Here is a 23,394-nt window from a genome sequence, read left to right as displayed (position 1 = left end):
AATCAGCCCTAGACTGACCCACCTAAAAAAAAATCATAAAAGCAGGATCCGAAGGGATCAAACTTTAAAAGTCACTTTGCTGTACTCCAGAACAAAACTCAAGAAGATTTATAGGAATACCAACATAGCCAGTACGCAAGAAGGAAAACTTTCACAATGTCTGGCATCCAATCAAAGAACGCCAGGCATGTGTAGAGGCAGGAAAACATGATCCTTAACGCGAAGAACAAGCAATCAACCGAAACTGAACCAGAACTGACACGATGTTAAAATTAACAGAGAGGACTTTAAAACAGTTATTCTGACTGTGTTACATATGCCCAAGGAGCGAAGAAGACATGTGGAGCATATACAAATGTGATGCTGACCCTGATATCAGTTTCCCTACATTAAACCCAGCATATATGGGGTTAAAACCAAAACACTCATTCCCAGCTTACTCTCTGGCTTCCTGGCTCCAGAATCCACTATCCTCCATGGAGACAGACACCGCCAAGGACAAGCACCTGGATTCATTATCTCCTCCCCACAAAGAGATACAGGCTGGTGGCAAAGCTGCTGACCAGCAAGGTCACGGGCTCCCTCCTCTCTGCAAGTAGTCTCAAGGCCAAAGACAGGCTGGTGGGAAAGCTCCGACCAGCAAGGCCATATGCTCCTCCTCCCCTACCTAAAACCCCAAATAAAAACCCTTCCTTTTAGCTTTTTGGGGAGTTTGGGATTTCAGCGTTAGCTGCCCTCTCTCCTTGCCCAGTGCTGTGTGGTAAAAGTCCTACTTTCTCCCAGTGCACCCAGTGTCAGAGCGAACTCACTTTGGGTTCGATATCAAATGGACAGAATCAAACTTTAGAGATGGAAACCATAACACCTGAGATAATAAGTTCACCAGATGGAATTACCAGCAGATTAGACACTGCAGGAAAAAAAAGATCAGGGAACACAAAGCCAAGAACAACTGAAAATGTACAAAATGAAACTCACAGTCAAAAAAAATTTTTTCTAATGAACATCTATCAGTGAATGGCAGGGCAACTTTAAAAGGCCTAATATACGAGTAATTGAGTCCCTGACCTGAAAAGACTGGGGATGAAGGAATAATTTTAGAGGAAACAATGACTGAAAAATTTCCAGTTATAATAAAAATTATAAACCCACTGATCTAAGGAGCCAAATGAACACAATGAATGAGCACAAGAAACACGAAGAAAACTACATCTAGTCACATTATAATTAAATTGCTCAAATCCATTGAAAAAGAAAAAAAATCTCCAAAACAGCCATAGGAAAATGACACGGTACATACAGAAAACAAAAATAAAGATGATATCAGATTCCTCATCAGAAGCAGTGCAAGTGAGAAGACAGTGGAGCAATATCTATAAACGACTGAGGGGGAAAAAAGTCAGCATGGAATTGTACGCTTCCTCCCCCAAAAAAGTCTTTCAAAAATGAAGGTGACTAATGACTTTTACAGACATACAAAGGCTGAAAGAATTCATCATTAGCAGATGCACACTACAAGAAATGTTGAAGGAGTCCTCCAGGAAGAAGGACAATGATGCCAGATGGAACTCTGGATGTACACAAAGGGATGACGGACAACAGAAACGGTATCTGCACAGGAAAATATTTAAGATTTTTTTCTTAGTATTTAAACCTCTTTAAAACCATGGGACAGATTAAACAAAAGTAATAATGACGGATTGTGGGGTTTATAACGTGTGTAAAGTGCAGTGCAGGACAGCGATATCATACAGGCGGTAGGGGAGAAATGTGAAGAGGTATGATAGCACTTGAAGGCAGACTGTGGTAAGTTGCAGATGTGTGCTGTGAATCCTAAAGCAGCCGCTGAAATGACGAAGAGTCATAGCGAATAAGCCAACAAAGGAGAGAAATGGAACCATACGGAAGCCGTGTGAACACTATGACAGAGCAACTGCTCTTCCAGGACTCTACCCTATAGAAGTACTGGGGCAAGTGGCCAAAGATGTGTGTACAAGAATGGGGACTACAGCATTATTTGTAATCACAAAATCCTAGAACCAACTTCACTTAAAAAGTGTATGGAAAGGGTTAAGTAAATACTAGCCGCAACCAATGATGGAAGAAACTCCACCGTGAAAAAGAGTTCCGAGTCACGACGATGTGTGTACTCTCTGAAGGATTTCCCTACTCCCCGAGACCTGTTTTCCTCCCGAGCTCTTCTGCGAGGATCTGTGATGACCTTATGATGCTGACTTAGGTCCCCCTTTTGTGCACAAGACACAGAGAACAGGAGGGTACCAGCGGAGGAGGCCTCTCTTCGCCTTTACCTGAGAGGATATGCAGAGTAGGAACAGCTGCAAACACATCTACAACCTAAAAAAGGCGAGACTCGTCCCTGGGTGGGCTCGAACCACCAACCTTTCGGTTAACAGCCGAACGCGCTAACCGATTGCGCCACAGAGACACGCGGAAGCGCCACGACCGCCCCCCTCAGGAACTGGGGCTCCTTCAACGCCAGGCCGAGCCACCCGCCCTTGCAGGACAGCAGTGCCGGCTCCAGAGCCTCGGAAAACCCGACACGCGGAGTCGGCGCAGCGTGTGCATCGCCTTTGAGAGCCGCGCGTTGCGTGATTCCGGAGGCAGAAGGGCAGCCGAGCGGCCTCGCCCCGCCTTGCTCCACACCCGCCTCAGCTGCCAGCACCACGGAGACGCCTGGGGCCGCGACCCGCCGGGCCTGGGCCGAGTGGGGCCCAAGGGAAGCTGAACGCCCGGTGGGCTCCGGTGACAGACGGCTCGGCCCGTTTGCTCCGCCTGCACCCGACCACCTGCGCCGCCGGCGCTCCCCTCACTCCACTCGGCTCGGCCGAGGTCGGTGGGGGGAGGGAGCCGGAAGGACGGAGTGGGGGTGGTCGAAAGGGGCAAAGGCGAAGAGGCGGCAAAGAAGTGGGGGAGGCGTGGGCGGAGGACCAGGAGACTTCCCAGGAGGCCTGGGCAGAGACCCGGGCCGGATTCGGGGAGGTGAGGATTGTTTTGTGGTTTTTTTTAAATCATGTACCGGAATGGAGAGGAAGGAAGGGAGGGGAAAATGGAGAGCGGGCACGACAGAGAAGAACAGGAGCGCCTGCCGTTGTGCAAGAACAAAGCAGCGGAGTTATTGGAATGATGTTTCATCAAAATTCATAGAGCAAGGGCGGGGATTGCTGCTGGGACTGTGGCGCGCCGCGATCGTATAGTGGTTAGTACTCTGCGTTGTGGCCGCAGCAACCTCGGTTCGAATCCGAGTCACGGCACTGTGGTCTGCTTTGCCTGGCGTTTCGCTTTTACTTTGCGTTGAATCCCGCACGGGGCTGCGCCCCTTACCTGGGGGCCAGGGAGCAGGTCTTTCGGCCGGCCACCGGGCGCGAGGCGGTCAGGAGAAGGGAAGGAAACCCTACGGTGCGCTAACCTGGGGATGGGGACGTCTTCCGTTCCCGTGGCTGAGCGGAAGTAAACTGAAGTAAGTGGTTTATCTTCGGTGGTACTCCCAAAGAGGAGCGTCCTTGATGCTCTAAATGCTCAGCAGGAGGCTCACGTGGTCCAATTGATGAAAACTGTACAATTGATGAAAAATACTGTTTCTGTGTTACTCAAAATCTAAAGGGTCTTAAAGACCAGATAAAGTTTTTCATCAGATAAGTGACACCTCTTCCATAGACCTGCTTAGCTGGTTAAACCTTGGCTCCTGGGAATCTGTGTGCCGGGGACTTTTTCAATCCTTGGCTATTGTTCTCCTTAGAGCCATCATGTTAACCTCTCTGGTGTGTTGCGTACTCGCAAGGATTTTGAATGCCTGTCGGCAGCCACTCACATGCCAAATGGTATCCATCAGGATCGGACAACTGGAGGAACTCAACAATGACCACATAAGTGATGATAACGTGACCACAGGCCCCTCTGCCCTGACGACTCAACTAGCAGAGACAGCGAATATGTGATTCTTTGGTCTGACTACATCCACAGTGGTAACTGAGAGTAACACTACGCTGGTGGAGCAGGCTGAGAACATGACCAAGAGGGGGGAATTGTTAAAATCAAACACAGATGGAGATCAGACTTGAAAATTCCCTGAGCAGACAAACCAGTTCAGTCATACAAGCAAAAGCTAATGTCGCCTATTTTGCAAAACAAGTGGAACTTAACTAGGGCCACTTCTTGTTAGTGCCTGTGAAAATCATAAACGAAACTTAAACCGTTCCCCAAAATTGATATGAGGTAACCACTTTTAACCAATTCCCTATCGCCGGTAAAACTCTGATGCCATAGCCCATCCCCGTGAAGAATGATCAGCCGCTGCCTCCTCACTCTATGAGCTGCTTTATAACAGTATACCTCTGAGCCTCATTCCTTATCATGTTTGAGCACTCCCAGTTCCCAAACTGTCTTTTTGTGCACAACGAGATTTTACTTGTTACTGTTTCAGTGATCCACTGGTTTTACTTGTGCTAGTTGAATTTTGGGCAGTGCCTCAACATTTTCATCTGCCAGATTGGGCTAGCAAGAGAACTCCACTTCATACCGTTTGTGACATAGAGTCCCATGGAGGGTCCCTAATCTGCCAAGCTGATCTTTGGGCGCCCTGCTGCAGATTGGAGGCTGAGGGAGAGCCGACTTGTTCTGCATAAGGAAGAAGAGGAGAGAGGGGGAAATAGGCTGGAACCAGAAAACCAATTTTGGTGTCTGACACTGGATGTCGTATTTTGGAGAAAGAGAAGACACTGGTGAGCGTATCCAGGGAAGAAGAACTTCAGTGGAAGGAGCAGACACTAGAGGCTGTTGTATGACATTTTCCATTTGTTTATGTATAATTCTTCTTCCCCATCTTTGTGGAAAAGGCACAGATGAGCTCGATATGTTTGTTTTGTGTTTTAGGAATGCACACTTAAACAAAAATGCCTGACGTGCTTCAAATATTCACCCATGGACCGACCGTCTAGACTTCTCTCATGTTCCACCAACTGCGCATTAAAAGTAGAATGGGCCCAACATGGGGACTCTACCTGGGGAAGTGCCATTAAAATTAAAGGGGTGTGAGAGGAATGTGACACTCTCAACAAGAGTCGCTTTCCTTGCTGTTGTTGTTGCACGTGCTTCACACCAGATCGATCCCTTCTTCAAATGGGAGCAACTGGGAAAGTAAAAAGTATCCACTTGCATCCACACAGATCTTGGGTAAGGAAGTTCGAGTACTACCAAGACAGAAGACCTGGGATGGCCTGTTCACCAGTACACGGGCCATCGTCCTCTGCTTTGACGACTTTGGCAAACTGGAGACGGGACTCCACTCACCTTCACCAGTCACGGGAGATCGCTGTTCCAGAGGAGGTCGACGTCACGGTAGCTATAGATCCGGAAACCTCATAGGACTTTTCTCCTCTTTCCTTTAGTCTCTCTTCCACCCGCCCAGTAAGGGAGGACCCACGGCCTTTCTCTCCTGTGAGGACCCTTTCTGGCACCCTCTACGGAACTGAAGCGGCCAGCCGGTTTCCCCTAGGTGTCCCTCTCGGCCTGGTTGTCTCCCAGGACGTAACTCCCGAGGGCGGGACCAGGGGCAGCCCAGAAAACTGTGTGCGGGGCGTGGAGGTCGGGCACCGCAGTGAAAGCCCATTCTTCCACCTGCCCCGCGCACCTGCTCCTCAGGGGTGCCTGGGGAAGGCGAGTAAAGTGGCCCCTAAAGCTTCTGTGCAGGCTGAACCCCAAGAGGCGTGAAGTTCCGGAGGGGGCAAGAGGAACCTCACAGAGCGGAACCACCCCCCTGCCTGGCTGGCCCTCGTGGACAGGCTCAAAAGACGCTGATTTCGAGGGCAGAGCCGAAGAAGAGTCCTAAGGGCGGAAAGACCCATGATCTCGAGATGAAAGTCTCAATTCCTAACGTCCAGTTGGGCCCGGGGGGCGGGGGGGGGCCGAGAGTTGAATTGACCCGGCACCCTGATCAGGAGAGTCGTCTGCACAAGTTCAGAGACCAGGAACAGGAGGGACTGTGCACATCGCTGATTCTCAATCCGGGGCGATTTGAGCCCAGGGACTCTGGCCCCCGGCCCCCTAGTGTGACACCAGGCCTTGTCTGGAGACACTTTCGATTGCCACGCCTGGGGGGAAGAGGGAGGGAGGGTTTTTCCTCTGCCATCGAATCGTCACTAAACATCTTGCAATCCACGGGCGGAGCCCTCTACCAACACGGCTGAGGTTGAGAAAACCCGGTCTAGATCAATGTCCCACACACCTGACGGATGAGAAAACACGAATTCCTGAGTAACAGGATGTGGGGTCTGAGGAGAACTCCGGCGACGGAGAGAACGCCGAGTCTTTCGGTCTGAGCATATGGAAGGATGGAGCTGGCATCGACTAAGGCGGGAAAACTGCAGGTGCAGCGGGTCGTCGCGGGAAGATCCGGCATCCACTTAGGGGCCGCCTGGAAAGGACACTTGCTTGAAAGCCTTTCTCCTCTACCGTCTGTCTCCGTCCCTGCATCCACCTGAGTCCTTTGGGAGGTTGGAGATGCCAAGGACTCAGGTCTCAGTGCTCGGCCGCTTCTCACCCTGGGCGCCTCCCCCTCCCACCTCCACCCGCCAACCTCGGCCACTCCCCGGCCCCCGCGACCTTCTCTCCTCACGTGGGCGCCTCGCAGAGGCGCGTCTCCAGGGCAGTTCAGAGGTGCCGCCGCGACGAGGCGACGAGGCGACTCGCTCCGGCACGGGTGGCCCTGGCGGGCCTCGGGGGCTCTCGGTGCGTCGCCTGCGGGCTCCCTTTTCCAGAGAAAGCAGGGAGGGAAGGGCTTTACGAAAGGATTCCTGGTTTAAGACGCGTGACTGGCTCCCAGAGCCCAAGGCGTCCCAGAGCACAGAGCAAACCTCCCTCTGGGCGGAAGCAAGGAAGAGAAGCACCAGTTTCCACTTCCCTGGTGGTCTAGTGGCTAGGATTCGGCGCTTTCACCGCCGTGGCTCGGGTTCGATTCCCGGTCAGGGAATCCTTTTGCACCGTCGGTCGGCACACACGAATCTCCCTTTCCTCTGCTGAGGCCTCATGCCCTCTGCTCCTCGCATGGAGACTTCAACTCCCGCAGAGGAAGGGAAACAAGGGCGGGCCCCTTCTCAGGGCACATCACTCTCTCTTGCTGGTCTCCACGTTAGCCACCCGCAGAAGCGCCTTCACAGGGCTGCTACGCATCTTGCTCAGGTTTACACAGCCCTGCAGACCTTCAAAGCCCTGTGGGGCTGCACCCGAGCGCGCGCTCCTTCCCGCCCCAGGCGGCGCGGATCTGCCGGAGCTCTCTGTGACCGAGACGAGGCCAAGCCCAGGCGGCCTGTTGGTGCGGGCCCGGCAAACGGGCCGGTCGGCCGGGCCTCCCCAGCCCACTTCGCGGATAAAATGCTTCCGAGGACTTCGGACGAAAGAGGGGCCCGGAGGCGACGCCCGCGAGGGTTGAGGGGAAGGTGAGCGGTGGGTCAGGTCCTCGAGGGCTGTCCCGTTTGTAGATTAAGCGGCGTAGGGAGCTGATGTTGACTGACCCCACAAAGGCAGCACTTGAAGTACGCACAAAAGGGCAAACCCTTACTGCTGCCATAAGCAGAAGGCAGGAGTAAAAATCAGCGCCAGAATATCAAACCGATGGTACCACAGTCAAATCCCACAGCTGTTTCTACAACGGCTGTAGCATGTAAACTGTGTAGACTCCACCAGGCACTCTGCACGTTTTCCGCTTTCCCTTCCTCCCTCGCTCCGAAGGCCTGTGAAAAGACAGGCCACAGAGGGAGAGAAAATATTTGCAAAACATATCCGATTAAGGACTTGTATCCAAAATATGCAAAGAACTCTAAACTTCAACAATAAGAAAACGTTTAAAACCCAATTAAAAATGGGCAAGAGATTGAACGGACACCTCACCAAAGAAGACATACAGACCATACAGATGAACAGATGGCAATCCAGTATATGAAAAGATGCTCAACATCGTATGTCACTAGGGAATTGCAAACTGAAACAACAATGGGCTACCGCTACACACCTCTTAGAATGGTTAAATCCAATAAACTAACAATACCAAATGCTGGTGAGTTGTGGAGCCATGGAAACCATCATTTGTTGCTCGGGGGACTGCAAAATGGTACAGCCACTTGGGGAGAGAGTCTGGCAGTTTCTTACAAAGCTAAACATAGTCTTACCATATGACCCAGCAACCGGGCTTGCACGTATTTACTGAAGTTTGTTGAAACCTTATGTCCATACAGAAATTCACACAGGAATATTTATAATAGCTTTATTTATAATTGCAACCAAGATATCCTTCAATGGGTGAATGGATTGAACAAACCATGGAATCGTTTTAAGCAATAACAAGAAACGGACTACCACAAAAAGGCATGAAAGAACGTTAGGCTCATATTGCTAAGTGAAAGAAGCCAGTCTGAAAAGACCACACACTGTATGATTCCAGCTGTATGACGTTTGTGGAAAAGGCAAAGGTAAAGAAAGATCAGTGGTTGCCCAGACTTGGAGGGGAAGGTGAGAAAAATGATTAGGTGGAGTATGGGGGATGTTTTCGGGCATGGAAAGTATTCTCTATGACATGGTAATGGTGGATACATGATGTCACTGATTTGTCAAAACTCATAGAACTGTAAAAGAGAGTGAACCTTAATGTAAAGTATGAACTTTCGTTAAGAATAATGTATTAATATTGGTTCATTCATTGTAACAAATGTATCACATAAATGCAAGATGTTAATAATAGGGGAAGCCGTGAGCAGGGAGGGAGTGAATATGAGAACTCTCTTTGTTACCTGCTCAATTTTTTTTGTAATCCTAAAACAGTTCTAAACAAAAAGTGTGTTAATTAATAGAAAAACAAAGATCTCCTGACCAGAAGATTTGACTGGCAGAGTGTAAAACAAAAAGGCACGATAAAAATGATTTTCTTGTGGGTGCGACTCTCCACTCGGGGCTCATCCTTGTCCTCAACTTTACCAAGGCCAGCAAACTAGGGCCTACGATGTCCACAGGAAGGTGAGAGGCCCCACTACCCAACTCCCCTCATTTCCACGGGAATTCCTCCCCACAAGCCTCCCCCTTCCCTGGGCCCCTGATGCTTCTCCCAGCACAGCTTCTGTCCTTCAGTGAGCTTCTTTCTTGATTCCTGCTCCATAGTGCCATGTAGCCAAAGGATGGAATAGGACAAAAGACAATAGTAACAATGGTTTTAGTTTCAAGTATTCCAAACCGCAGAGACCCACCAGACCCACCTGTGGCTTCAAAGACATGCTCTGGCCAGGTGGTGGCTGTGCTGCAGGATGAGCACTAAAGCACGGGTGATCATTTCAGGGCCTGGAAGCGCTGCAGAATCCCTGTTGAGATCAACTCCTTAATGTCTTCTGCCCCAGAATTAACTCAAGGTGTATAGTTGCCCTTTTCCTCCCTTGGCCGCTGCCACCGCCACCACTCCCAGAGGCTGGAAAGCACCCCTCGTGCCTGTGCAAAAGAGAACCCAGCAGAGAAAGGTATGCACTGGCTGGGAATCAAACCCAGGTCTCCCACAGGGGAGGGGAGAATTCTGCCATTGAGCCACCCAAGCCCTGCCCCTCCCCATTAGTGTGGGTCTCATCAGGAAGAGTCTCAGGAAGGACTTTGAAAACACAGTTCTAGAAAGAAGTCCATACAGTCCTCTTTGGCAGACATGCAGAACAAAGAGAAAAGACACCCAGAGCACAGGCTTGCCTAGGAGACTTACATCAGGCAACACCATAAACCTCTGGCATTCAAATCATAATACTAGAATTCAAATTCAAATCAAATTTCCTCACTGATGATGCATTCTCTTTGCCCTCCCATTGCTTGGTGCCTCCAAAACCCTTTCCTCTCAACCTTGAGACACAACCCAGCACTTTCCCTAAACAGGCGTTCGGGACCCAGGGATTTTTGTGGAGGCTCACGTTTGGGGATGTGCCTGAGTTGCTCCAGAAGATCTGGGTGATAACTGAGCTTCTCTCCTCCTGTGCCTCTTTGGAGTCCTTGGAGAAGGCCAAGGATCAAATGGTTCTGCTTTTGAAGTCTTGCGTTTGAGAGAGACCTACCAAAGTGGGAATAGGTGAAAATTTCACTCTAAGATTTCTTCCCTTTAGCTACACCCTCACTGGCCACTCGATTAGGCCATTCCAGGGAAAAACAACTCGATTGGATTCCAGGTGGATGCTAGAAGGTTACTCTTCTAAGCTTTTTTTTTTTTTTTTTTTTTTTTTTGCCCCATGCTTTTGTCTGATATTCATGTTTTCACTCTTTGATTCTTTTGTTGATGATTAGCCTGGTACAGGCCAAGCAGTAACCCGTGCACAATCGCCCCAGGGCCCCAGAGCCTCCCTCCTCCGGTGCCTCTTTTGAGTCCCTAGAAAAGCCCAAGGGTCAACATGATCAGCTTGCGAACTCTGGTCTTACAGAGACCCACACAAGAATCTGAGGACAACTTTCTCTCCAAGATTTATTCCCTTCACCACACCACACCATACCCTTCCCCTCTCCTTTCTGGCTCTTGATTTTTTCCAACTTTGAAGCTCCACCCAAGATCCTTTTACTACCTTACACTCAAGCAAAACTTTATTCTTGATCACTGTGTCCTCTACCCTTTCCGATTGCTCTGCTGGAGTTGCTCTACTTTGTGGATTAACCATTCTGCTGCTTATCTTGCGAAATTTATTTTCTCATTTGTCTATCTGTGACTGTGTGTGTGTGTGTGCGCGCACGCGCGTTTGAGAGAGAGAGAGAGAGAGAGAGAGAGAGAGAGAGAATGTTTTCTTATTTGTTTCTCTCGCTCTCTCTTTCATTGTATAACAACCTGAGACTGTGCAGTATGCTAGGCACTGTGCTACGCCTTGAGAATTTTTTATTTTTATACACAAACTTGGTTTCCCGGGAACGGCGAATCTTTTTCATATGAGAATATGTCTTTGGAAGACAGAGTCAAGTAAACTGTGACTTTGTTAGAGCACAATTCATGCCAAAATAAAAGCAGACACATTTCACACTGAATTCAGACAGTCAGGAAAGTCTTTCCAGAGGAAAAGACTTCTAAACTGAGACCTGAAGGATAAGAATGATTTTGAGGAAGGAAGACAAAGTTGTGAGAGACCATCCCCTGTAGAGAGAAACAAGTGCCTGAAAGTGAGAGAGTTCCTGACGTGTCCAGTACTTCACTGTTGCTGGACTTGAGAATTGGTAAGAGACATTCAGATGATGAGGATGAGGGAAGCCAGGGTTCATGTCACGAAGGTATTAAGACGTTTCAGTGAAGGAATATGGGGACACTATGTAGTTTTAGGCTACAGATATGTCTAGATGTAGGCTGTGGAAGGATCACTCAGGATGCAGTGTAGCAAATGGATTGGAGTAGATTAGACTGGCTGTAGGGAGGCTGGCTTTTTATCCGGTCGTATTAATGAAGGTAAGAGTTGATATAAAGTTAAGCACTGTTTTGTTGGTTGTGACAGACATAAATTTCTGTGCTGGGAAGATGAGAGAGTGTATCCAAAAGTGGTAGCACGATGTGGTTTGGGCAACAGGGTGGTTGGTGGTGAGGGTAAGTACACTAGGCAGGGATAGGAACAGATTTGGGTGTTCTTGTGGGGATTGATTGAAATACTTGGGACAGTGCACTACATTTTGGGAGACACTGTGCCTGGGTCTGATCACAGAGTATTGCAGTAGAGGGTGGTGTGTGACGCTGACAGGGAACTCACAGGTGCAGTGAGTTTTAGCATTTGTGACTCTGAGACGCATACGAGGCATTGACTTGTGAATTAGGAGTTGTGAGTTGGAAGTACGGGTTTGTAGTTTAGAAAGAGACGTGGGACTTAATGTAGATCTGGTTGATGGAGGTGGTAACTGAAAGTACGTTGCCCAGAGCTGGTGTGTGTCTTGAGTGTTGGGCAGAGGACGGATAGAGCCAAAGCTCTCCAAGGTCAAAATGACAGTCATTTTCCTTGTTGAGCCCAGGTTATAACTCAGCCTCCACCTAACACAGCTTCTCAGCAAGAGAACAATGATTGCAGGTCTGCAGCTGCTGTCTTCAAAAAGTCATGATTTCTAGTCTCAACATGTAGGGGAGCTCTCCCGCTTCCTTTCTTCAGTTTAGTTTCCCCAGGAATAATTGGGGAGAGAAACCTCTGCATATTTCAATTTCATCCAAGGACCATCATGTTAACATTTCAACCATTAATATTTTTCGGAAACTTGGTCTGCTCCTTAGACAACCCATTCACTGTAGCCTGTGCCTCATGTGCATCTCAGAGTCACATATGTTAAACCTCAACGCAACAGGGAGTCCCATCTAGGAGATTAGAGTCTCCCAAACAATTGAACATTGACTGCAAACTTAATATTAATTAATCTTTTAATGATTATGATATAACATATATCCATCCAAATGCTTTGAACACCTTACAAAGCAGGCAGGTGCTGCTGATGCAATGATTAGGAGGCTGACTCATTATTCTTGTATGAAAAAACAGTTACAAACAACCAATCCCATTGACCAAAATGTGTTCTTCATTATCTCTGTTTTGATTCTGGCCCTCTCCTTCTTTTGATTCCAATCTAATTCTGCTTCTGCTTCTTATTTCCTCCCTGGATTAGACTTTTACTTCCCTAACCTGGTAAATTAGATTACTTCCTCAGACTCTCTAAGGCAACAGTTTGAGGTTGACAGTTGGCGGTTCAGGGTCATAAACAAGGGATCTGGATGAAATTCTGACGTTTTTCTGCAGGGGTCTGTTATAGAGTTGGAAAGAGCCTTTTTCAGAGTTGTAGTGTGAGCCGACAAAACAGATATTTTGATACTTTAATTTGAATGTCCCCCTTTATGCTGTTGCCTGACAGGAGTAAGCCTCTTCCGCAAGCCTCTGCTTCCAGTGTCTTTGTGTTTGTGAGCTCTGTCCACAGAGGCTGTGTAAGCCTGTTCGGGAACTCTTTCGTTCCCACCCCCCCCCCCCCCCGCCCAATCCTCCGGTGGCTGTCAAGATTCTTTCTGGAGACCCATCAGGGGCTACAGCAGAGGGAGGCATTGGTGGTTCAGTGGTAGAATTCTCGCCTCCCACGCGGGTGACCCGGGTTCGATTCCAGGCCAATGCATGGTGCCCACTCCCCTTTTTGCCACCCGGTCCGAATTGGAATAATGTTTTTTAGGACTGTAATGACCTGAATATGGAGGAAGCTTCTCGCAAACTGGGTGTAAGGAAGAGATTCAAGTATGGATTTTTTTTCCCAGCAAACAGTAAAGGGGTAATTTGGGGACATTACAGTCCTTAAAAACTTTATTCCAATTCGGAAGCAATCCATCATTTTCCTTTACATACATCAGAACTTCTCGTCCCCCTGACCCCCACCTTCTAAATCCTGATTCTTGTTTACAGAGAAATGGTCAAAAACGAGAAATTGTGTATCACGGTTCAGAATCTATTCTTTCAAATTTCAGATTTCTGAGAGAGTTTAAAAATAAAGAAATGTATAAAACATAGTGGGACCATCGTTTTCTACACAAAATGTAGAATGACAATCTCAGAAGGAAACTTGAAATCGAATAAATCAAGGTTATCTCTAAAAACGAAAGAGAATAAAAACTGCCCGGATGTCACTGATCTGCTCTTTGAAACTATAGTTAGGTAGGGGAATCCTCCCAAGATTTTGGGGTGAAAAGTAATCACTGGTAGTCTCTCTAACGCAGTCACCCTCAAATCGCAGTGCTTTCGAGGGAGCGTCCAAGCAGAGAAACAAAACAGGATAAACAGTTCCCAGATTCTGTCGCTCATTTCCTCTTTTGAAAAGTGTAATTTTCAGGCTCACACCGGTTGACACACATTGCCAGGTACGCCGAATCCTTCCCGGAACACCGATGGGCCCACGGTGGGGACACACCGAGGCGCGGTGGCTGACGATGTTAATAAACTCGGTTCACGGCGTCTGGTGTACAGACGCCAGGGGCCTCTCGGCACCTCTGTGCGAGGCCCCCTCTCCGCAGCTCCCCTCCTGTCCACGCTGGTTCCTCCCCACAATCCTCCCTCTTCCGTGGGCCGCTGACGCCTCCCGCGCCACTGGGGGGACTGCGGGGCCCGCGGTGGTTCTTCTTCCGGGACCTTCATCTGTTGATCCTCGCTCCACGGTGAGACGTGGCCCGGCGGTCAGCCCACGGTCCAGCCTGCCAATCAGTGACCTGATGGCTCTTTGAGTTTCTGCTCTCTTCCAAAGAGAAAGGATGAAAGTCACAAGGGTCTTAGGTCCAAATATTCAACATCGCAGACTTCCAGAAACACTTGCAGCTTGAAAGGTACGAACTCGTGAGTGACGTGGTGACTCTGTTGCACGCCAAATGCTGCTCCACATGCTCGAGCACGTGGCGGCCCCAGGGCACTGCAAGGTCCCACTTTGGGCGGACCCCTAAAACCGTGCTCTGCTCGGACCGGGTGGCAAAAAGGGGAGTGGGCACCATGCATTGGCCTGGAATCGAACCCGGGTCACCCGCGTGGGAGGCGAGAATTCTACCACTGAACCACCAATGCCTCCCTCTGCTGTAGCCCCTGATGGGTCTCCAGAAAGAATCTTGACAGCCACCGGAGGATTGGGCGGGGGGGGCGGGGGGGAGGTGGGAACGAAAGAGTTCCCGAACAGGCTTACACAGCCTCTGTGGACAGAGCTCACAAACACAAAGACACTGGAAGCAGAGGCTTGCGGAAGAGGCTTACTCCTGTCAGGCAACAGCATAAAGGGGGACATTCAAATTAAAGTATCAAAATATCTGTTTTGTCGGCTCACACTACAACTCTGAAAAAGGCTCTTTCCAACTCTATAACAGACCCCTGCAGAAAAACGTCAGAATTTCATCCAGATCCCTTGTTTATGACCCTGAACCGCCAACTGTCAACCTCAAACTGTTGCCTTAGAGAGTCTGAGGAAGTAATCTAATTTACCAGGTTAGGGAAGTAAAAGTCTAATCCAGGGAGGAAATAAGAAGCAGAAGCAGAATTAGATTGGAATCAAAAGAAGGAGAGGGCCAGAATCAAAACAGAGATAATGAAGAACACATTTTGGTCAATGGGATTGGTTGTTTGTAACTGTTTTTTCATACAAGAATAATGAGTCAGCCTCCTAATCATTGCATCAGCAGCACCTGCCTGCTTTGTAAGGTGTTCAAAGCATTTGGATGGATATATGTTATATCATAATCATTAAAAGATTAATTAATATTAAGTTTGCAGTCAATGTTCAATTGTTTGGGAGACTCTAATCTCCTAGATGGGACTCCCTGTTGCGTTGAGGTTTAACATATGTGACTCTGAGATGCACATGAGGCACAGGCTACAGTGAATGGGTTGTCTAAGGAGCAGACCAAGTTTCCGAAAAATATTAATGGTTGAAATGTTAACATGATGGTCCTTGGATGAAATTGAAATATGCAGAGGTTTCTCTCCCCAATTATTCCTGGGGAAACTAAACTGAAGAAAGGAAGCGGGAGAGCTCCCCTACATGTTGAGACTAGAAATCATGACTTTTTGAAGACAGCAGCTGCAGACCTGCAATCATTGTTCTCTTGCTGAGAAGCTGTGTTAGGTGGAGGCTGAGTTATAACCTGGGCTCAACAAGGAAAATGACTGTCATTTTGACCTTGGAGAGCTTTGGCTCTATCCGTCCTCTGCCCAACACTCAAGACACACACCAGCTCTGGGCAACGTACTTTCAGTTACCACCTCCATCAACCAGATCTACATTAAGTCCCACGTCTCTTTCTAAACTACAAACCCGTACTTCCAACTCACAACTCCTAATTCACAAGTCAATGCCTCGTATGCGTCTCAGAGTCACAAATGCTAAAACTCACTGCACCTGTGAGTTCCCTGTCAGCGTCACACACCACCCTCTACTGCAATACTCTGTGATCAGACCCAGGCACAGTGTCTCCCAAAATGTAGTGCACTGTCCCAAGTATTTCAATCAATCCCCACAAGAACACCCAAATCTGTTCCTATCCCTGCCTAGTGTACTTACCCTCACCACCAACCACCCTGTTGCCCAAACCACATCGTGCTACCACTTTTGGATACACTCTCTCATCTTCCCAGCACAGAAATTTATGTCTGTCACAACCAACAAAACAGTGCTTAACTTTATATCAACTCTTACCTTCATTAATACGACCGGATAAAAAGCCAGCCTCCCTACAGCCAGTCTAATCTACTCCAATCCATTTGCTACACTGCATCCTGAGTGATCCTTCCACAGCCTACATCTAGACATATCTGTAGCCTAAAACTACATAGTGTCCCCATATTCCTTCACTGAAACGTCTTAATACCTTCGTGACATGAACCCTGGCTTCCCTCATCCTCATCATCTGAATGTCTCTTACCAATTCTCAAGTCCAGCAACAGTGAAGTACTGGACACGTCAGGAACTCTCTCACTTTCAGGCACTTGTTTCTCTCTACAGGGGATGGTCTCTCACAACTTTGTCTTCCTTCCTCAAAATCATTCTTATCCTTCAGGTCTCAGTTTAGAAGTCTTTTCCTCTGGAAAGACTTTCCTGACTGTCTGAATTCAGTGTGAAATGTGTCTGCTTTTATTTTGGCATGAATTGTGCTCTAACAAAGTCACAGTTTACTTGACTCTGTCTTCCAAAGACATATTCTCATATGAAAAAGATTCGCCGTTCCCGGGAAACCAAGTTTGTGTATAAAAATAAAAAATTCTCAAGGCGTAGCACAGTGCCTAGCATACTGCACAGTCTCAGGTTGTTATACAATGAAAGAGAGAGCGAGAGAAACAAATAAGAAAACATTCTCTCTCTCTCTCTCTCTCTCTCTCTCTCTCTCTCAAACGCGCGTGCGCGCACACACACACACACAGTCACAGATAGACAAATGAGAAAATAAATTTCGCAAGATAAGCAGCAGAATGGTTAATCCACAAAGTAGAGCAACTCCAGCAGAGCAATCGGAAAGGGTAGAGGACACAGTGATCAAGAATAAAGTTTTGCTTGAGTGTAAGGTAGTAAAAGGATCTTGGGTGGAGCTTCAAAGTTGGAAAAAATCAAGAGCCAGAAAGGAGAGGGGAAGGGTATGGTGTGGTGTGGTGAAGGGAATAAATCTTGGAGAGAAAGTTGTCCTCAGATTCTTGTGTGGGTCTCTGTAAGACCAGAGTTCGCAAGCTGATCATGTTGACCCTTGGGCTTTTCTAGGGACTCAAAAGAGGCACCGGAGGAGGGAGGCTCTGGGGCCCTGGGGCGATTGTGCACGGGTTACTGCTTGGCCTGTACCAGGCTAATCATCAACAAAAGAATCAAAGAGTGAAAACATGAATATCAGACAAAAGCATGGGGCAAAAAAAAAAAAAAAAAAAAAAAAAGCTTAGAAGAGTAACCTTCTAGCATCCACCTGGAATCCAATCGAGTTGTTTTTCCCTGGAATGGCCTAATCGAGTGGCCAGTGAGGGTGTAGCTAAAGGGAAGAAATCTTAGAGTGAAATTTTCACCTATTCCCACTTTGGTAGGTCTCTCTCAAACGCAAGACTTCAAAAGCAGAACCATTTGATCCTTGGCCTTCTCCAAGGACTCCAAAGAGGCACAGGAGGAGAGAAGCTCAGTTATCACCCAGATCTTCTGGAGCAACTCAGGCACATCCCCAAACGTGAGCCTCCACAAAAATCCCTGGGTCCCGAACGCCTGTTTAGGGAAAGTGCTGGGTTGTGTCTCAAGGTTGAGAGGAAAGGGTTTTGGAGGCACCAAGCAATGGGAGGGCAAAGAGAATGCATCATCAGTGAGGAAATTTGATTTGAATTTGAATTCTAGTATTATGATTTGAATGCCAGAGGTTTATGGTGTTGCCTGATGTAAGTCTCCTAGGCAAGCCTGTGCTCTGGGTGTCTTTTCTCTTTGTTCTGCATGTCTGCCAAAGAGGACTGTATGGACTTCTTTCTAGAACTGTGTTTTCAAAGTCCTTCCTGAGACTCTTCCTGATGAGACCCACACTAATGGGGAGGGGCAGGGCTTGGGTGGCTCAATGGCAGAATTCTCCCCTCCCCTGTGGGAGACCTGGGTTTGATTCCCAGCCAGTGCATACCTTTCTCTGCTGGGTTCTCTTTTGCACAGGCACGAGGGGTGCTTTCCAGCCTCTGGGAGTGGTGGCGGTGGCAGCGGCCAAGGGAGGAAAAGGGCAACTATACACCTTGAGTTAATTCTGGGGCAGAAGACATTAAGGAGTTGATCTCAACAGGGATTCTGCAGCGCTTCCAGGCCCTGAAATGATCACCCGTGCTTTAGTGCTCATCCTGCAGCACAGCCACCACCTGGCCAGAGCATGTCTTTGAAGCCACAGGTGGGTCTGGTGGGTCTCTGCGGTTTGGAATACTTGAAACTAAAACCATTGTTACTATTGTCTTTTGTCCTATTCCATCCTTTGGCTACATGGCACTATGGAGCAGGAATCAAGAAAGAAGCTCACTGAAGGACAGAAGCTGTGCTGGGAGAAGCATCAGGGGCCCAGGGAAGGGGGAGGCTTGTGGGGAGGAATTCCCGTGGAAATGAGGGGAGTTGGGTAGTGGGGCCTCTCACCTTCCTGTGGACATCGTAGGCCCTAGTTTGCTGGCCTTGGTAAAGTTGAGGACAAGGATGAGCCCCGAGTGGAGAGTCGCACCCACAAGAAAATCATTTTTATCGTGCCTTTTTGTTTTACACTCTGCCAGTCAAATCTTCTGGTCAGGAGATCTTTGTTTTTCTATTAATTAACACACTTTTTGTTTAGAACTGTTTTAGGATTACAAAAAAAATTGAGCAGGTAACAAAGAGAGTTCTCATATTCACTCCCTCCCTGCTCACGGCTTCCCCTATTATTAACATCTTGCATTTATGTGATACATTTGTTACAATGAATGAACCAATATTAATACATTATTCTTAACGAAAGTTCATACTTTACATTAAGGTTCACTCTCTTTTACAGTTCTATGAGTTTTGACAAATCAGTGACATCATGTATCCACCATTACCATGTCATAGAGAATACTTTCCATGCCCGAAAACATCCCCCATACTCCACCTAATCATTTTTCTCACCTTCCCCTCCAAGTCTGGGCAACCACTGATCTTTCTTTACCTTTGCCTTTTCCACAAACGTCATACAGCTGGAATCATACAGTGTGTGGTCTTTTCAGACTGGCTTCTTTCACTTAGCAATATGAGCCTAACGTTCTTTCATGCCTTTTTGTGGTAGTCCGTTTCTTGTTATTGCTTAAAACGATTCCATGGTTTGTTCAATCCATTCACCCATTGAAGGATATCTTGGTTGCAATTATAAATAAAGCTATTATAAATATTCCTGTGTGAATTTCTGTATGGACATAAGGTTTCAACAAACTTCAGTAAATACGTGCAAGCCCGGTTGCTGGGTCATATGGTAAGACTATGTTTAGCTTTGTAAGAAACTGCCAGACTCTCTCCCCAAGTGGCTGTACCATTTTGCAGTCCCCCGAGCAACAAATGATGGTTTCCATGGCTCCACAACTCACCAGCATTTGGTATTGTTAGTTTATTGGATTTAACCATTCTAAGAGGTGTGTAGCGGTAGCCCATTGTTGTTTCAGTTTGCAATTCCCTAGTGACATACGATGTTGAGCATCTTTTCATATACTGGATTGCCATCTGTTCATCTGTATGGTCTGTATGTCTTCTTTGGTGAGGTGTCCGTTCAATCTCTTGCCCATTTTTAATTGGGTTTTAAACGTTTTCTTATTGTTGAAGTTTAGAGTTCTTTGCATATTTTGGATACAAGTCCTTAATCGGATATGTTTTGCAAATATTTTCTCTCCCTCTGTGGCCTGTCTTTTCACAGGCCTTCGGAGCGAGGGAGGAAGGGAAAGCGGAAAACGTGCAGAGTGCCTGGTGGAGTCTACACAGTTTACATGCTACAGCCGTTGTAGAAACAGCTGTGGGATTTGACTGTGGTACCATCGGTTTGATATTCTGGCGCTGATTTTTACTCCTGCCTTCTGCTTATGGCAGCAGTAAGGGTTTGCCCTTTTGTGCGTACTTCAAGTGCTGCCTTTGTGGGGTCAGTCAACATCAGCTCCCTACGCCGCTTAATCTACAAACGGGACAGCCCTCGAGGACCTGACCCACCGCTCACCTTCCCCTCAACCCTCGCGGGCGTCGCCTCCGGGCCCCTCTTTCGTCCGAAGTCCTCGGAAGCATTTTATCCGCGAAGTGGGCTGGGGAGGCCCGGCCGACCGGCCCGTTTGCCGGGCCCGCACCAACAGGCCGCCTGGGCTTGGCCTCGTCTCGGTCACAGAGAGCTCCGGCAGATCCGCGCCGCCTGGGGCGGGAAGGAGCGCGCGCTCGGGTGCAGCCCCACAGGGCTTTGAAGGTCTGCAGGGCTGTGTAAACCTGAGCAAGATGCGTAGCAGCCCTGTGAAGGCGCTTCTGCGGGTGGCTAACGTGGAGACCAGCAAGAGAGAGTGATGTGCCCTGAGAAGGGGCCCGCCCTTGTTTCCCTTCCTCTGCGGGAGTTGAAGTCTCCATGCGAGGAGCAGAGGGCATGAGGCCTCAGCAGAGGAAAGGGAGATTCGTGTGTGCCGACCGACGGTGCAAAAGGATTCCCTGACCGGGAATCGAACCCGAGCCACGGCGGTGAAAGCGCCGAATCCTAGCCACTAGACCACCAGGGAAGTGGAAACTGGTGCTTCTCTTCCTTGCTTCCGCCCAGAGGGAGGTTTGCTCTGTGCTCTGGGACGCCTTGGGCTCTGGGAGCCAGTCACGCGTCTTAAACCAGGAATCCTTTCGTAAAGCCCTTCCCTCCCTGCTTTCTCTGGAAAAGGGAGCCCGCAGGCGACGCACCGAGAGCCCCCGAGGCCCGCCAGGGCCACCCGTGCCGGAGCGAGTCGCCTCGTCGCCTCGTCGCGGCGGCACCTCTGAACTGCCCTGGAGACGCGCCTCTGCGAGGCGCCCACGTGAGGAGAGAAGGTCGCGGGGGCCGGGGAGTGGCCGAGGTTGGCGGGTGGAGGTGGGAGGGGGAGGCGCCCAGGGTGAGAAGCGGCCGAGCACTGAGACCTGAGTCCTTGGCATCTCCAACCTCCCAAAGGACTCAGGTGGATGCAGGGACGGAGACAGACGGTAGAGGAGAAAGGCTTTCAAGCAAGTGTCCTTTCCAGGCGGCCCCTAAGTGGATGCCGGATCTTCCCGCGACGACCCGCTGCACCTGCAGTTTTCCCGCCTTAGTCGATGCCAGCTCCATCCTTCCATATGCTCAGACCGAAAGACTCGGCGTTCTCTCCGTCGCCGGAGTTCTCCTCAGACCCCACATCCTGTTACTCAGGAATTCGTGTTTTCTCATCCGTCAGGTGTGTGGGACATTGATCTAGACCGGGTTTTCTCAACCTCAGCCGTGTTGGTAGAGGGCTCCGCCCGTGGATTGCAAGATGTTTAGTGACGATTCGATGGCAGAGGAAAAACCCTCCCTCCCTCTTCCCCCCAGGCGTGGCAATCGAAAGTGTCTCCAGACAAGGCCTGGTGTCACACTAGGGGGCCGGGGGCCAGAGTCCCTGGGCTCAAATCGCCCCGGATTGAGAATCAGCGATGTGCACAGTCCCTCCTGTTCCTGGTCTCTGAACTTGTGCAGACGACTCTCCTGATCAGGGTGCCGGGTCAATTCAACTCTCGGCCCCCCCCCGCCCCCCGGGCCCAACTGGACGTTAGGAATTGAGACTTTCATCTCGAGATCATGGGTCTTTCCGCCCTTAGGACTCTTCTTCGGCTCTGCCCTCGAAATCAGCGTCTTTTGAGCCTGTCCACGAGGGCCAGCCAGGCAGGGGGGTGGTTCCGCTCTGTGAGGTTCCTCTTGCCCCCTCCGGAACTTCACGCCTCTTGGGGTTCAGCCTGCACAGAAGCTTTAGGGGCCACTTTACTCGCCTTCCCCAGGCACCCCTGAGGAGCAGGTGCGCGGGGCAGGTGGAAGAATGGGCTTTCACTGCGGTGCCCGACCTCCACGCCCCGCACACAGTTTTCTGGGCTGCCCCTGGTCCCGCCCTCGGGAGTTACGTCCTGGGAGACAACCAGGCCGAGAGGGACACCTAGGGGAAACCGGCTGGCCGCTTCAGTTCCGTAGAGGGTGCCAGAAAGGGTCCTCACAGGAGAGAAAGGCCGTGGGTCCTCCCTTACTGGGCGGGTGGAAGAGAGACTAAAGGAAAGAGGAGAAAAGTCCTATGAGGTTTCCGGATCTATAGCTACCGTGACGTCGACCTCCTCTGGAACAGCGATCTCCCGTGACTGGTGAAGGTGAGTGGAGTCCCGTCTCCAGTTTGCCAAAGTCGTCAAAGCAGAGGACGATGGCCCGTGTACTGGTGAACAGGCCATCCCAGGTCTTCTGTCTTGGTAGTACTCGAACTTCCTTACCCAAGATCTGTGTGGATGCAAGTGGATACTTTTTACTTTCCCAGTTGCTCCCATTTGAAGAAGGGATCGATCTGGTGTGAAGCACGTGCAACAACAACAGCAAGGAAAGCGACTCTTGTTGAGAGTGTCACATTCCTCTCACACCCCTTTAATTTTAATGGCACTTCCCCAGGTAGAGTCCCCATGTTGGGCCCATTCTACTTTTAATGCGCAGTTGGTGGAACATGAGAGAAGTCTAGACGGTCGGTCCATGGGTGAATATTTGAAGCACGTCAGGCATTTTTGTTTAAGTGTGCATTCCTAAAACACAAAACAAACATATCGAGCTCATCTGTGCCTTTTCCACAAAGATGGGGAAGAAGAATTATACATAAACAAATGGAAAATGTCATACAACAGCCTCTAGTGTCTGCTCCTTCCACTGAAGTTCTTCTTCCCTGGATACGCTCACCAGTGTCTTCTCTTTCTCCAAAATACGACATCCAGTGTCAGACACCAAAATTGGTTTTCTGGTTCCAGCCTATTTCCCCCTCTCTCCTCTTCTTCCTTATGCAGAACAAGTCGGCTCTCCCTCAGCCTCCAATCTGCAGCAGGGCGCCCAAAGATCAGCTTGGCAGATTAGGGACCCTCCATGGGACTCTATGTCACAAACGGTATGAAGTGGAGTTCTCTTGCTAGCCCAATCTGGCAGATGAAAATGTTGAGGCACTGCCCAAAATTCAACTAGCACAAGTAAAACCAGTGGATCACTGAAACAGTAACAAGTAAAATCTCGTTGTGCACAAAAAGACAGTTTGGGAACTGGGAGTGCTCAAACATGATAAGGAATGAGGCTCAGAGGTATACTGTTATAAAGCAGCTCATAGAGTGAGGAGGCAGCGGCTGATCATTCTTCACGGGGATGGGCTATGGCATCAGAGTTTTACCGGCGATAGGGAATTGGTTAAAAGTGGTTACCTCATATCA

At 49.1% G+C, this 23,394-nt stretch overlaps 5 non-coding genes across 5 annotated transcripts; 2 read left to right on the top strand and 3 right to left on the bottom strand.

The window, feature by feature from the left end:
• Positions 1 to 2,372: 2,372 nt before the first annotated feature.
• TRNAN-GUU (transfer RNA asparagine (anticodon GUU)) lies at positions 2,373 to 2,446 on the bottom strand. The gene has a single exon. It is a non-coding gene; the product is annotated as a tRNA-Asn (tRNA).
• A 4,467-nt stretch (positions 2,447 to 6,913) lies between these two features.
• TRNAE-UUC (transfer RNA glutamic acid (anticodon UUC)) lies at positions 6,914 to 6,985 on the top strand. The gene has a single exon. It is a non-coding gene; the product is annotated as a tRNA-Glu (tRNA).
• Positions 6,986 to 13,060: 6,075 nt separating this feature from the next.
• TRNAG-CCC (transfer RNA glycine (anticodon CCC)) lies at positions 13,061 to 13,131 on the top strand. Its single transcript has one exon. It is a non-coding gene; the product is annotated as a tRNA-Gly (tRNA).
• A 1,353-nt stretch (positions 13,132 to 14,484) lies between these two features.
• On the bottom strand, positions 14,485 to 14,555 carry TRNAG-CCC (transfer RNA glycine (anticodon CCC)). Its single transcript has one exon. It is a non-coding gene; the product is annotated as a tRNA-Gly (tRNA).
• Positions 14,556 to 20,633: 6,078 nt separating this feature from the next.
• On the bottom strand, positions 20,634 to 20,705 carry TRNAE-UUC (transfer RNA glutamic acid (anticodon UUC)). Its single transcript has one exon. It is a non-coding gene; the product is annotated as a tRNA-Glu (tRNA).
• Positions 20,706 to 23,394: the final 2,689 nt, after the last annotated feature.

The sequence above is a fragment of the Equus caballus genome, chromosome 5 (assembly GCF_041296265.1).
Source record: "Equus caballus isolate H_3958 breed thoroughbred chromosome 5, TB-T2T, whole genome shotgun sequence".
Lineage (NCBI taxonomy): Eukaryota > Metazoa > Chordata > Mammalia > Perissodactyla > Equidae > Equus > Equus caballus.
Note: the sequence above shows the minus strand (reverse complement) of the source record. Positions and strands in the feature narration are given on the sequence as shown.